Source organism: Saccopteryx bilineata, chromosome 7, assembly GCF_036850765.1.
Source record: "Saccopteryx bilineata isolate mSacBil1 chromosome 7, mSacBil1_pri_phased_curated, whole genome shotgun sequence".
NCBI classification, from domain to species: Eukaryota; Metazoa; Chordata; class Mammalia; order Chiroptera; family Emballonuridae; genus Saccopteryx; species Saccopteryx bilineata.
This window is the reverse complement of record NC_089496.1, coordinates 12,010,361-12,023,151: the sequence shown is the minus strand read 5'-3', so window position 1 is coordinate 12,023,151 and position 12,791 is coordinate 12,010,361. Positions and strand designations below refer to the sequence as shown.

Genomic DNA, 12,791 nt, shown 5'->3' with positions numbered 1-12,791 from the left:
AGAGTAAAGTAATAAGCATATTTAAAATTATTTTGTTAGGTAACAAACCAAAATTTCATCTGTACTACAAATATAGACCTTAAAGTAAAACTATAATTAAGATCATAATGATGTTTTCATTAGAACATTCTCTTTGGTCTGTGGCCATACTACCTTGATCGCGCCCGACCTCGTCTGATCTCAGAAGCTAAGCAGGGTCGGGCCTGGGTAGTACTTGGATGGGAGAACATTCTCTTTGGTCTGGTGACATTTATCTTTCAGTAAACTTTTATGTGATTAAAAACTATGCTCAAAGATCAATAAATAATATTCACTCAAATATAATATTTGAAAGTAAAGGATACAATCTTTGTATAAGAATTATAGTGTTAAAAAGCCACTTTATTGGTTTTAAAAGTATTAGTGTATCATACTCAGCAACCTAATAATAAGCATACAAATTAGATTATTCTAAAACTGCTGTGATTTAGGGAAATTTCACAGTAAGAGGTGAGCGTCAGAAAACTCAGTAAAACCAGCTATCACAAGACAGACTGAGAAGAACTCAATGGGCAGCAAAGATGTACAGAAAACAAAGAGGAGAGGAGTATGGTATTCCACTGAGAAAAGGACTTCTACCGAGTTCTGAAGACTATATACTCTTGCCATCTGTTTTGTCAACCCCATGGTGAGAAGCTTAAAGGCAGGGAGCATATCTTGCTCATCTTTGTATCCACAAAACCTGATGATATTGGATGCTCAGCATAGCCATTTGTTACAGGAATGAATGAGATCATGTGCCTCCTACGGCACCTGAAATATAGTTTAGAAAAATGTCTGGTACCTTCATCTGAAGAGCAACCTCAGCTAGCGCTTTGGGTAGGACAAGGAATTGTGGGGCTTCCACTAAAATGAATACATTAGTTGTTATTTTCATGTTTTTTGTTTTAAATTGATGTTAACAGTTTTTAGTTAGGTGTCCTTGTGGTGAAAGTGTTTGCCAAATATTTCAGATATTTCCAGGTGTGCAAGGTTGGGGTAGAGAGGAAAAAAAAAAAGAAAATATTTGTATTGGCTGTGTTCTATAAAGCTTAACTTCCACCTTGCCAATGGCTGCACACAAGTGCTACAGAAGCACATCTAGAGGAAAGAAAATGTTTCAGTAAAGAGAAAGAAGGCATTAAGTTTTAGTTACATTGCTTTTGGTAACAGATTTTTAGTAGCTTTTATTTCACCATTATGGATATTGTGTGTTTTTAACAACCAGGCTTGTAATATTATACTTTATTAATTTTACAATAACATGGATAAGGAATTACTTTGCAAGATTTTTCAGTTTTTTTTAGTTTAATTTTGCAAACCACACCACATTGTACATTTTCAAATTTATTCTTTTATATTTAAAATCTAGAAAATACCATTTACTGAGACAGACTCCACATTTCTCTCAAACCCTTTTCCTAAGAGCAATATATTTTAAGCTCCCATTAGATGTCTAACTTATTGTCAGCAAAAATGTCCAATATCATGTTTTCAGCAAAATATATACAAATCAATGAGAATATTTAAGAGAATCATAGAAATCATTGGAAGAGATTTTCAGATATTATTTGGGTTCATTTTTATTTCTCTTATTGGGTTTTATTATTTGCTATAGTATAAAGAGATATGAGTCAATGCTCTTTATTTTATTTAGTGATTATCCCTTATTTGAACAATATGAAATTCATTATTCATTTACTCAAGATTAATTGAATGCTGTGCTAAGAGCTAGAAATTTAAAATTTTCTGTCTAGGCTCTGACTGGTTAACTCAGTTAGTTAGAGCACTGTCTGATACACCAAGGTTGAGGGTTTTATCTCTGGTCAGGGTACATACAAGAGTCAGCCAGTGAATGCATAAATAAGTGGAACAACAAATTATTGTTTCACTCTCTCTCAAAATTCAATTAAATTTTTTTTTAAAAAGTTTCTGTGTAATGGGGTTCACCACATAGTTCTAGAAAGACATATGTAAAAAGAAATTCAGTAAGTTGGGACATATCATAGTAGAGGTATTTAAGGATGTGTAAATAAAGAAATGGCCATTTATGGTGGGGACTGAAGAAGATAGTAAATGCTTTACAGAAAAATTTCCCTTGAGTTTTGTTGTAAAATAAGAGTCAAAATTTACCTGGCAACTCTTCTTACTGATGGGAGTTTACATTTCAAAAATTTGCTGTTCAACTTTATTAAGTGCTATTTATGTTCCCATTCCAACATACCCAGGATGTTATCCTTGAAATTTTCCTAGCGCTGACGGGAAAATGGAGATAAAAGACATTTTGCTTGGGGCGATATGTGCATGCTGTAGTGTGCAGATGATGCTATATAGAGTTGCACACCTGAACCTGTACCCCAATAAATTCAATTAAAAATCAAAATTTTTATACCCAAAGTTATAAAAGTGATACCTTTCCTGTTTCACTCCAGTTATTTACCACCATTGAAGTACTAAAGTTAGCTATAATTTATTGATATTGTGTATCAGGCACTGTGCCTGCTGTTATATGATTTGTCCAGTGCCACAACTTGAATTATTTTTGATGAGGCTGGAAGGCGGTGATGCTGGAATCCATGTAAATAAAGCACTCATTTCTTAGGCTTCCCAATGTTCTACGTATTGGTAAGAAAATCTGAAGAGCCACATGCAGGAAAGACCTGGCCACCTGGGCTTCCATTTTTTATGAGGAATGCCTCCAGATCTTTGAAATAATTTTCATGTTGCTCTTTAGGATTCCAAGTTCAATGACCTTCAAATCCTTTTGTATTGCATTTCCTTGTTGTGCAATAGATATAATTAATACCTATTTGGAAATACATCTCAGCTAACGTTAGAGTCATAATATAATCTTTAGTATTTATTTAATGACAGGTTCTATTTATGAGGATACTAAGATATATTAGAAACTTGAAAAATTCTTCTGGCATTCACAGGACAAGATGATATGGATGCACTTGGAAGCGTATTTCACTTTATTTGAACGATGCCATCTGCCAAAACTCTCTCTGACAGCATCTGAAAGGAACTTTGTGTGAGGAATTTTATTTAATTTACAAAGGACACATTTTGTTTGCATTCACTAGGGCATTTTGCAAATTTAGTACCCAATTAATATGTCATTCTGTGACAATGACAAAATAATCAGATTCTTAGATGAAATCCATTTCTTTTCTGTTCTAACTTTACAAAGCATAAAAAGATTATATCATGTCAGGCAGAAATTAATAGTTTCCATTTTTTAATACTGTCTGTTTTCCTTTATAAAGATAACACTATTGGCATCACCTGGACATTTTGTTCAGGTGATTTCTAAAAATGACAGTGAATTTATGCTCAGTCATCCTTGCTTGGTTCCCACTAAAATATGAAGTTTATACATTTGTGGAACAATGAATAGAATGACTTAGAATTAAGAGGTTATGGGAGAAAATGAAACAAAGTAAGTTTTGGAAGAATGGGCCCCAGGATCCCAACTTCTTTGAAAGCATGTGGTAAGCACTGAAACTGACCAGACATTGGCTTAGCTGTAGTAAGGTACCAAAGAATGGAAAAATTAATATTAATATTTTAGGAGAAAGAGTTAGGTTTTCTTCTGTAAGGAGTAAGGGGAGAGGAATGTGGGAGTTTCCTGGCTTGCAGAGACATACTGTGTAGGAAAGTAGGAACCCTCCCCCCACTTTTTTTTACTAGGAAGCTTAAAGAGCATTTTATAATTTAGGCTAAGCATACAGATAGATTTTGAAAATATAATTTTTTTATATGTGATTTATATCAGGTCAACATGGCTGATAGCATTGTATTGTAAATGAAGAGGGGAAGGAGACTTGGATTTCCTCCCTTCCCTCACACCTGAGGAAGAAGGTAAATAGCTAGCCAGGTGCAGGGAGGCTAAGGGAGGATTAAGCAGGCCCTTTCCTCTCCCCTTCTTTCTTTCTTCAATGGGCCATTCACAAACACTTATCCCCTGGTGCCATGTAAACTCCTCCTCCCATCCTGAAAACGTGTGTTTAATGTATATACCTCTAGATAAAGGGATGGCAGATGAACACTAAAAGATCTGGAAATGTCTTTTAATATGAAAAACAACATTTTTTGCTATTGTGTTACCTTATAAGTTTTAATATGGAAGAATGTTTTATGTATGGATCCTACAGACCAGGGGTTCCCAAACTTTTTACACAGGGGGCCAGTTCACTGTCCCTCAGACCGTTGGAGGGCCGGACTATAAAAAAAACTATGAACAAATCCCTATGCACACTGCACATATCTTATTTTAAAGTAAAAAAACCAAAACGGGGACAAATACAATATTTAAAATAAAGAATAAGTAAATTTAAATCAATAAACTTACCAGTATTTCAATGGGAACTATGCTCCTCTCACTGACCAACAATGAAAGAGGTGCCCCTTCCAGAAGTGCGGTGGGGGCTGGATAAATGGCCTCAGGGGGCCACATGCAGCCCGCAGGCTGTAGTTTGGGGACCCCTGCTATAGACAGATGCTATAAGCTTGATAATGATTGTGTCATGTTCCCCCCTTTTCCTGCCAACCTGTGTGTGATCAAGGGTTATTACCTGCCTCAGGGCTATATTCGAGAGGGCATGATTTGGTCAGATATACCCTGTGTTTGTCATATGCAGCGGCTTATTAATAAATCTCCTCCTTTTAATAAAACTCCTTAAAAATTCACTTGGACTTGGTGTCTCTACATAAGCCCAGTGGAACGGTGCTTTACAACATGGCTACTCCACAGACACACAGACTGAACTCTGTATTTAACATATTAGATATGGCAGAGCAGATGCAATAGCAGATAAGATCCTTGAATAATTTACAATTTACTTAGAGAAGTAAAAACATCTACATTTAAAAAACATAAATACATCCATAAAGGGTCGATACTTTACAACATAGCTACTCCACAGACACACAGATTGGACTCTGTATTTACATATTAGATATGGCAGAGGAGATGCAATAGCAGATAAGATCCTTAAATAATTTACAATTTACTTGGAGAAGTAAAAACATCCACATTTAAAAAATAGAAATACATCCATAAAGGGTGTTTATGAATTAAGGTGTAGGTATGACTTTGTATACAGAAATGTATGATTTCACAATAAATGTGCCTTTACTTTGCATTCGCTCATGACTCTCATTGATTCCCAGTTGGAACAATGAAGGGAGCAAATACTGTAATAGAAATGGAGTGTTGCTTGGAGATAAAATAAAATGAGTTCAGGGATGGGCTAGAGAGAAATAGGTAGATGGATTAGTAGTTTTGCAGAGAATGAGAGTAGTAATATATGTAAATTAGAAGATAATTATCCTAGTTGGAGAAGAGAATTTATGTTAGAAAATAATAAGAGGCTCTGGCTGGTTTGCTCAGTGGTAGAACACTGGTCTGGTGTGTGGATGTCCAGGTTTGATTCCTGGTCAGGGCACACAGGAGAAGCACCATCTGTTTCTCTACCCCTCTCCCTCCCTCTTCTCTCTCTCTCTCTTTTCCCTTCCTACAGCCATGGCTTGATTGGCTCAAGCAAGTTGGCCCCAGGTGCTGAGGATGGCTCCATAGCATCCCCTCAGATGCTAAAATAGTTTGGTTGTGGAGCAATGGAACAATGGTCCCAGAGCATTGCCTGGCAGGGGGCTTGCCAGGTGGATCCTGGTTGGGATGCCTGTGGAGTCTGTCTCTTTGTGTCTCTGCCTTGAACTTAATAATAATAAAAAAAATAAGTGAAAAGGCTGCTCCCTTGCTGGATAGCGCAGCTGATTAGAGAATTGTCCTGAAGTGCAGAAGTTGCCAGTTTAATTCCTGGTAAGGAACATACAGGAACAGATCGATGTTCCTGTCTCTTTCAATCTCTTTCCCTTTCTCTGTCTCTAAAATCAATAAAATAAACATTGAAAAAATAAAAAGAGAGAAAAGGCTGTATATGTAATATAGATCAATTGATAGAATATTTTGGATACTATGTTGAAGAATCTTAAGTTATGGAAACAATTCTACTGTCAAGAAAGCAGAACAACATAATAGATGTATTTTGGGAAAGTCTTAACCAGGTACTTGTAATCATGATATCTGCACCATGAATACATAGGACATGCCCAGAACAGAGTTTAATATAAAATAGAAAATGAATGATTAGAACCAGGAGGAAAGCTGGTTATTCAGGGGACTCTTGAATTTCTGTGGCTGCCCTCATTTGAACCCTCTCTCCTATATTTGGAGAATTCTCCACAACATGAGTGGTAAATACATGTTTGTTTGTTTGTTTTATTGATTTGAGAGAGAGAAAAAAGAAGAGAGAGACAGAGACAGGAACATTGATTTGTTCTTGTGTGTGCCCTGATTGGGGATCAAACCAATAACCTCTGTGCTTTGGGACAATGCTCTAACCAACTGAGCTACCAGCCAGGGCACCTTCTACTTATTTTTTAAGGCTTCTTAATATTTGGAAACTTAGGTTCTACATGCCACTACAGAAGTAGATAAGCCCAGAGCCCTGGCCAGGTAGCTCAGTTGATTGTAGCGTTGTCTCCATTGCTAAGGTTGTGAATTTGATCCCATCGGAGTGCATGTGGGAGTCAACGAATGAATGTATGAATAAGTGGAATGCAAATTAATCTTTCTCTCTTTCTCTTACTTCCTCTCTCTAAAAGCAATAAAAAAAATAAAAAGAAATAGAAAAGCCCAGATACTTGCCTTCTCTGGAAACCTGAAAAATAGGGCATGGGCCTGCTTTTAATCCAGGTTTGGGCAGTCAGACACAACCACCTGGGGTTTTGAATCTGGAGTTAGTGAGGAAAAGCAGAAGCAACAGTGGCGGAAGAGGCTGCCACAGCTAGTCCTGGCGGCAGCTGTGGCAGCAAGAGAGCAGTGAATGTCTTCCTTGACTCATATTTGTGGGTGATGAAACGCTCTTTTTCTTATTTTTCAAGCTTTTTTTTTTTACCACCTTCCTTGAGATTCTGTAAGCTACCCAAAACTTTTCAGTAAAGTTATTTTCTGCATAAATCAAGCAGAATCAGTTTCTGTGGTTGGTACTTAAGAACTTTTATAAAGGTTGGCCCTGACCAGTTCACTTAGTCAGTTAGAGTGTCCTCCCAGTATGCCAAGTGTGTCTGATCTTCTTTCAGGGCACATAAGGAGAGCAACCAATGAATGCACAACTAAGTGGAACAATAAACGCATACCTCTTTCTCTCCCTTCCTCTCTCTGTCCACTAAAAGTAATAATAATAAAGAAAGTATCCTAGGTTAAGAAGGATTCCATTTTGGAACAATGATGATGAGTAGAGAAAAGGACAGACACGAGAAAGGACAAAGATGAACTGGAAGCTTTGGTAACTAGCAAGATGCTGCTATCCCATCCTTGCTTTACTGCTCTGTCTGCAGAATGTGTGCATGATACTGCATGAGGGATAACACAGTGAAACCAAATATTTTAAGTATATACCCTAATGGATTCATAATAAAGTGTTTGTGGAACATGTGAATATAATGTCTGCAAGTGTGACATTTCTTCAGAGAACAGACTAAACTGGGGAAGTGGTGGTAAACATAAATGATTTTTTAAAATGAAAATTTTTTTCTATGGAGAAAAAGAGTGAACATTTCACGAGTCACTATAAGTTTTGACTCTATAGAAGAATTATGCTAATTGTTGTTTTCATTGACTTTTTTTTAAACTAAGAGTTGACAATTTTATTTTCACATTTTACAATACAAACAATAATAGTTTGGGGTTTTTTTTGTCCTATTACTCCCTGTGGGAGACTGCAAACTGGCAAAGCCCTCACAGTTTAAGGATTAAGCTAAAGGCTAAGCTCTTCCCCACATATCCGTTTTGCTTATGAAGCTGAGTATTTGTACTCATCCCATCCCCATCCCCCCTCCTTACCTGCTTAAGTTGCTAGAGGCAATTTACATGCCCTTCCTCTCACCTTTTGTTTGTTCTGATGTTGGTTGATTTCAGTTATGCATGGTAAGGGGATTCCTGTTTATACTTTAGATGGATTTCTGGTCTTAAGAGAATTCCTGTTTATGCCTCAGATGTGTGCCTTTGTATCAGAGACTTCCTTATTTGCATAAGGCTCTGCACTATATAATAAAGCAGACCAGGGGCTTGTCTTTGCTCTGGCTTGCTATCACTATATTATGAGTGATATAATAAAGCTTGCAGGGAACTCCCAATCCCGTACTTCTTTTCTCTGTGTCTATTTCTTCATTCTGCACCATTCTCACTCAGGACCTGGACAATTACTATCTGTGCTGATTCACAGCAGCAACTCTCCTCCAAAATTATTCTTTCTTTGATAGGAAGAGGAAATCTTCTTTGTCATGCTGTTAGAAAACACCCAGAGTCACAGCAGTGCATTCTCCTGGTAAAGTAGAACAAATAATACAAAACTGATAGAAAAAGGCTTCCTTCACTTCTTATCTGTCTGGCTGAGCCATTCCCAACAAGTGGTCATCATTATGGAATGGGTGGGAGGTCTTGCCTTTGGGGGACCAGACATCATTGGTATGTGCCCTCCATAGGGGGTCTCCTTCAAGGAGCAGGTCCCACTGGCATTACCCAGGAGGAAGATGACTCATCATTGATTGGCATCATGGGAGGCCCCTCCATGCTGGCATCATTTCAGGACAAGGAGGACTTGGAACACTTAAGGGCAGTAGGCTCAATGCTCCTACAGGAGGAGGCATAGGAAGTCTTTCTTTGCTGAAATGCTGCGGTTGTTTTATCAGTCAGGCTCTGAGCTTGCTCTTCCATCCCTTTCTGGGAGTAGTCTTTCACATTCTCTGTGTTTCCTACCACTGCAGAATGTCATTCTCACAGATGAAGACTCATGGGTGAGGTGGGTATTGCAGAGGTCACAATAAAACTTGGGCATGTTGCTCTTCAGGCTGTTGGCCACTCCATTCCAATTTTCATTCACTCTTTAGTCTTATAACCAGCACCTCAATATCACATGAGTGAGACTGAATCATAGTCTTTCCCCCAATGGATTTTCTATTATCAGCATTGGAGCTGCCAGATGCCAAAGCTGGCAACCTGACAGCCACCATGAATTTCTTCCTCCTTCCTCAAATTATTTAAGAAATCCTGGATTCCACCCTTAATCATCTCTCAAATAATTCCTTTCTCCTCCATTGCTATGACTATGGCCAAACTCCATCACTTCTTAACTGGAGTTTTGCAATTGTTTTTTAATTATGTTCTTGGGCTATCACCTTCTCCCTTTCAGTCCACCCCGTTCCAACTACCAGAGTGAATATTCAATAAATGCAAACCCATTCATTCATTTCCCTACTAGAAACCCTTTGGTGCCTTTCCTTTTGCTTTCAAGTAAAGTAAACCCTTTAGAATGGCATACAGGTTCTAACATGATCTGCTATGACCACACCTTACTAAGTGCATCTCCTTCCCACAGAAACCTTCCAAGCTCAGACTTTATCACTTTCCTTGACTCTTGCCTTTTGCATATGCTGTTTCTTCTGCCTAGAACTTGCTTCTCATTTCCTTTTCTGAGCTAAATTTTATCTGTCTCGGTGACTCAGCTAAGTGTTACCCTTCTTGAAAGTGTCTCCTTGACCATCATTCCTTGGCAAGGTAACCACAGCTATACATCTATAACCAGTGGTTCAAATGTCACAATCCTTAACATTTGTAGTAAAATAGTTGATTTTCTCATCTTGCTCCACCATTAGTCACCTAGGACTGTAGCGACATAAGCTTTGCCTAAAATAAGTCCTTGATATATACAGTTGCAGGAATGAAAAAAGCACATATTCCTTATGAAATATGAAGAATTTTTATAACCACACTTTATTGTCAGTAAGACAGTTCTTTTTACAAAGGTGAGAGAAGGTCTAAGGTATTTTCATTAACCAGAACTTGGTCTACAATGAAGTTGGATTTATAAGACACAATATACAATTGTTTCTGGAAAGTACAATGATCAAAATGTTAGTTCTTTTGAAGGAGGAGAATAATTTTTTTAGCAACATTTTTGCCCTGAGGGTAAAGAACACTCAGAAAGCTGCCTTGCTTTTGCTCCAACTTCAAAATAGATTTTTCACACACCCGGTCCTTTAGTGACTCTTGTTTAATGCATGTGTCTCTTGCAATATGGGAAAAATAGAAGAGAAAACAAACAATAAAAGTACAGATAAAATAGAGGGCATAGGAGGTTGTGGGGTACATTGACCAAAACCCTTAAAATTTTAAAGTCCAATAGAAAGAGAAAGGAAGGTGGGAAGTAAGATAGACGGTTGAAAATATAGAGAAAGCCCAGCTTCATGCTTTCTGAGATTCAACCTCCAAAGAAAAATGTGTTTCCCTGTGCTTTTTATTTTTTTGGCTTTTTCCCAGTGTTCTACTCAAAGAACTCCCTCATCTTCATCACTGAGCTCCTCAAGGTTGAACAACATTCACACATAGTCAGTAATTTCACTTGCAGTCTGTGGGGCAACTTGTATTTCTGCATTTTTGCAGTTCAGTATGGGGAGGAGATAGAAATGACTTTGGCCTAACACAGAAACTGTTTCATGACCTGGCATCCCAAATATTAATATTTTCCTATTTTAATTAATATGTTTCCAACCTTCAATTAACTTGGAATAACACTCTAAAGAGAGAAAGTGTTATATAGATGCTATTATTTTTCTATTCCCTGTTATGAATTCAGTTTTTCTACTGAAAAGAACTTAGAAGCCTTATCATAAAATTAAAATGAATTCTAAGAATATTATGAAAATGCAACTATATTTTTAGTCATTTATTTTGTGTAAAATGGATGGAGGAATATAGTTTAGGACTAAAAATCTAAGACCCAGAATAAAAGGTCATGGAAGGTCATATTGATTCTAATAAGAATGCAAACAATGTGGAGAATATTAACTGTCCACATAAAGCAGAACAAAATCTTTTTCTATGAAGTTTTGTGTTCTTGGGTGTGGAAACCACATCCTTGTTGAATCTCCAGCTCTAGCCTAATGCCAGGAACACAGTACATACTCCAAAAACATGAATTTAATAATTTGGTCTGAAAGACAATTTGGAAAGCATGCACCAATAGTTTTAGGGTGACTTTTAGTTAAGTTTTAAGATAATCATTAAAACATAATCTCTACACAGCAAAGTGATTTAAGAAAAGAACAAGTTAGATAAAGTCATAACCTATTTTAAAAATACCCTCCAGCATGATTTAGAAAAAATCCAAACTTTACACCAGGATCTATCATTTCATTCTTGCCAACATCCTTGACTTCATGTCTTATCATTCTCTTCTCTGTTCTCTAAATTTGTGTTGTTTTTTCCTTTCTATTCCCTGTTTCAAACTATGTTCCACTTTAGGGTTTTTACCTCTACTCTTTTTTTTTAACCTAGTATATTCTTCCTTAGATACTTCCATGGTTGGCTCCTTATCATTCTAGTCTCTTCAGCTATCGCATGCTTCTAGAGGTCTGGACCATGCCATTGAAAAGAGTTACCACTGTCCCTCTACTCTATTTAATACCCTGCTTGATTTTTATTAGCATTTTGTACCATATAAAATTTTACTATTTATTTTCTGGTTTACTTACTCTAAGCTCCACTTGAGTTCTGTTATATTGATGCAAAGTGAATGATTTGTTAATGAATGAATGTTAAATCCATGTCCTTGGCCTTAATAGAGAAGGCTCTATCAATTATTTTTCTTGATTACCTCAGTATTGGGCAAAAAGAGATCCTAAATAGGTGATACTTTGTACTTGGTCTTTCAGCTTTTAGGTACAATTAATGTGATATAATCTTGCAGCATGTTGAGTATGGCAGCCCAGATCCTGATACATCTATGATATAAAATGGTGGAGAGAAATGGAAATGGATATCTGAACAGCTAAGAAGAGTTTTGATAAGAATGTTTATATTCCAGAAAACACCTTGATAATTTTGTATGGTTGCAAAAAGCAAAATCTTAGAAGCTTTACTTTTTTAAAAGAAGAACATAAAAAAACAATAAAACAAACAAGAAAACCCCAAAGGTAAACTGCTTTGCCTGAGGAATTCAGATAAATTTAAGGAAGGCGGAAGAAGAAGAAAAGGAGCATTGAGGCTATGAAAACAAACTGGTGTCAAGGTCACCAAGGTAATTGTAAAAATAAAAATGTTTAGCATTACATTTTATTATTTGTATTTTTTAAATTGAATTTGTTGTAGATGACATTGGTTAATAAAACCAGATAGGTTTCAGGTGTGCCATCCTAGAATTCATCATCTGTGCCCTGTGCCACACCTTGACCACCTAAGTCAAGTCTTCTTCCACCACCATCTATCGCCTTGACCCTCTTCTCCTTTCCCCACTCCCCTGTCCCTCCTGTGATTTCTACGCTGTTGTCTGTGTTGATGAGCTTTTTATCCTTTACTTAATCCCTTCACCTTTTTTACCCATTGCCCAACACCCTTCCCCTCTGACAGCTGCATCTGTTCTGTGTATATAATTCCTGTGTGTTCACAAGTGCGCACGCGCGCGCGCACACACACACACACACACACACTGCCCAAACCATTAATAAATTCTGTTAACTTTTTGCTTGGTGACTCCTCTTGTGAGAGCCTCTTAAAATGATCGAGAAATAAGGGTTGAGGTCCATAGCTAGGTGGCCTGGACAGAGCAGTCATGGAAAGTGAAATGTGAGTGAGATCAAGAGTCAGTGGACAGGACCTTAGAGCTAAGGCTGACCTTAAAATATAATTCTCCAGAGGCTCACAGAAAACT

General features: G+C 37.1%; 1 protein-coding gene and 1 pseudogene across 3 annotated transcripts in view; both read right to left on the bottom strand.

Moving 5' to 3' along the window:
* The window catches only part of MAGI2 (membrane associated guanylate kinase, WW and PDZ domain containing 2), a 1,730,241-nt gene that overhangs the window by 475,192 nt on the left and 1,242,258 nt on the right, over nt 1-12,791 (bottom strand). The gene's annotated exons all lie outside the window — the stretch shown is intronic.
* On the bottom strand, nt 8,464-8,921 carry LOC136311030 (U1 small nuclear ribonucleoprotein C-like; annotated as a pseudogene).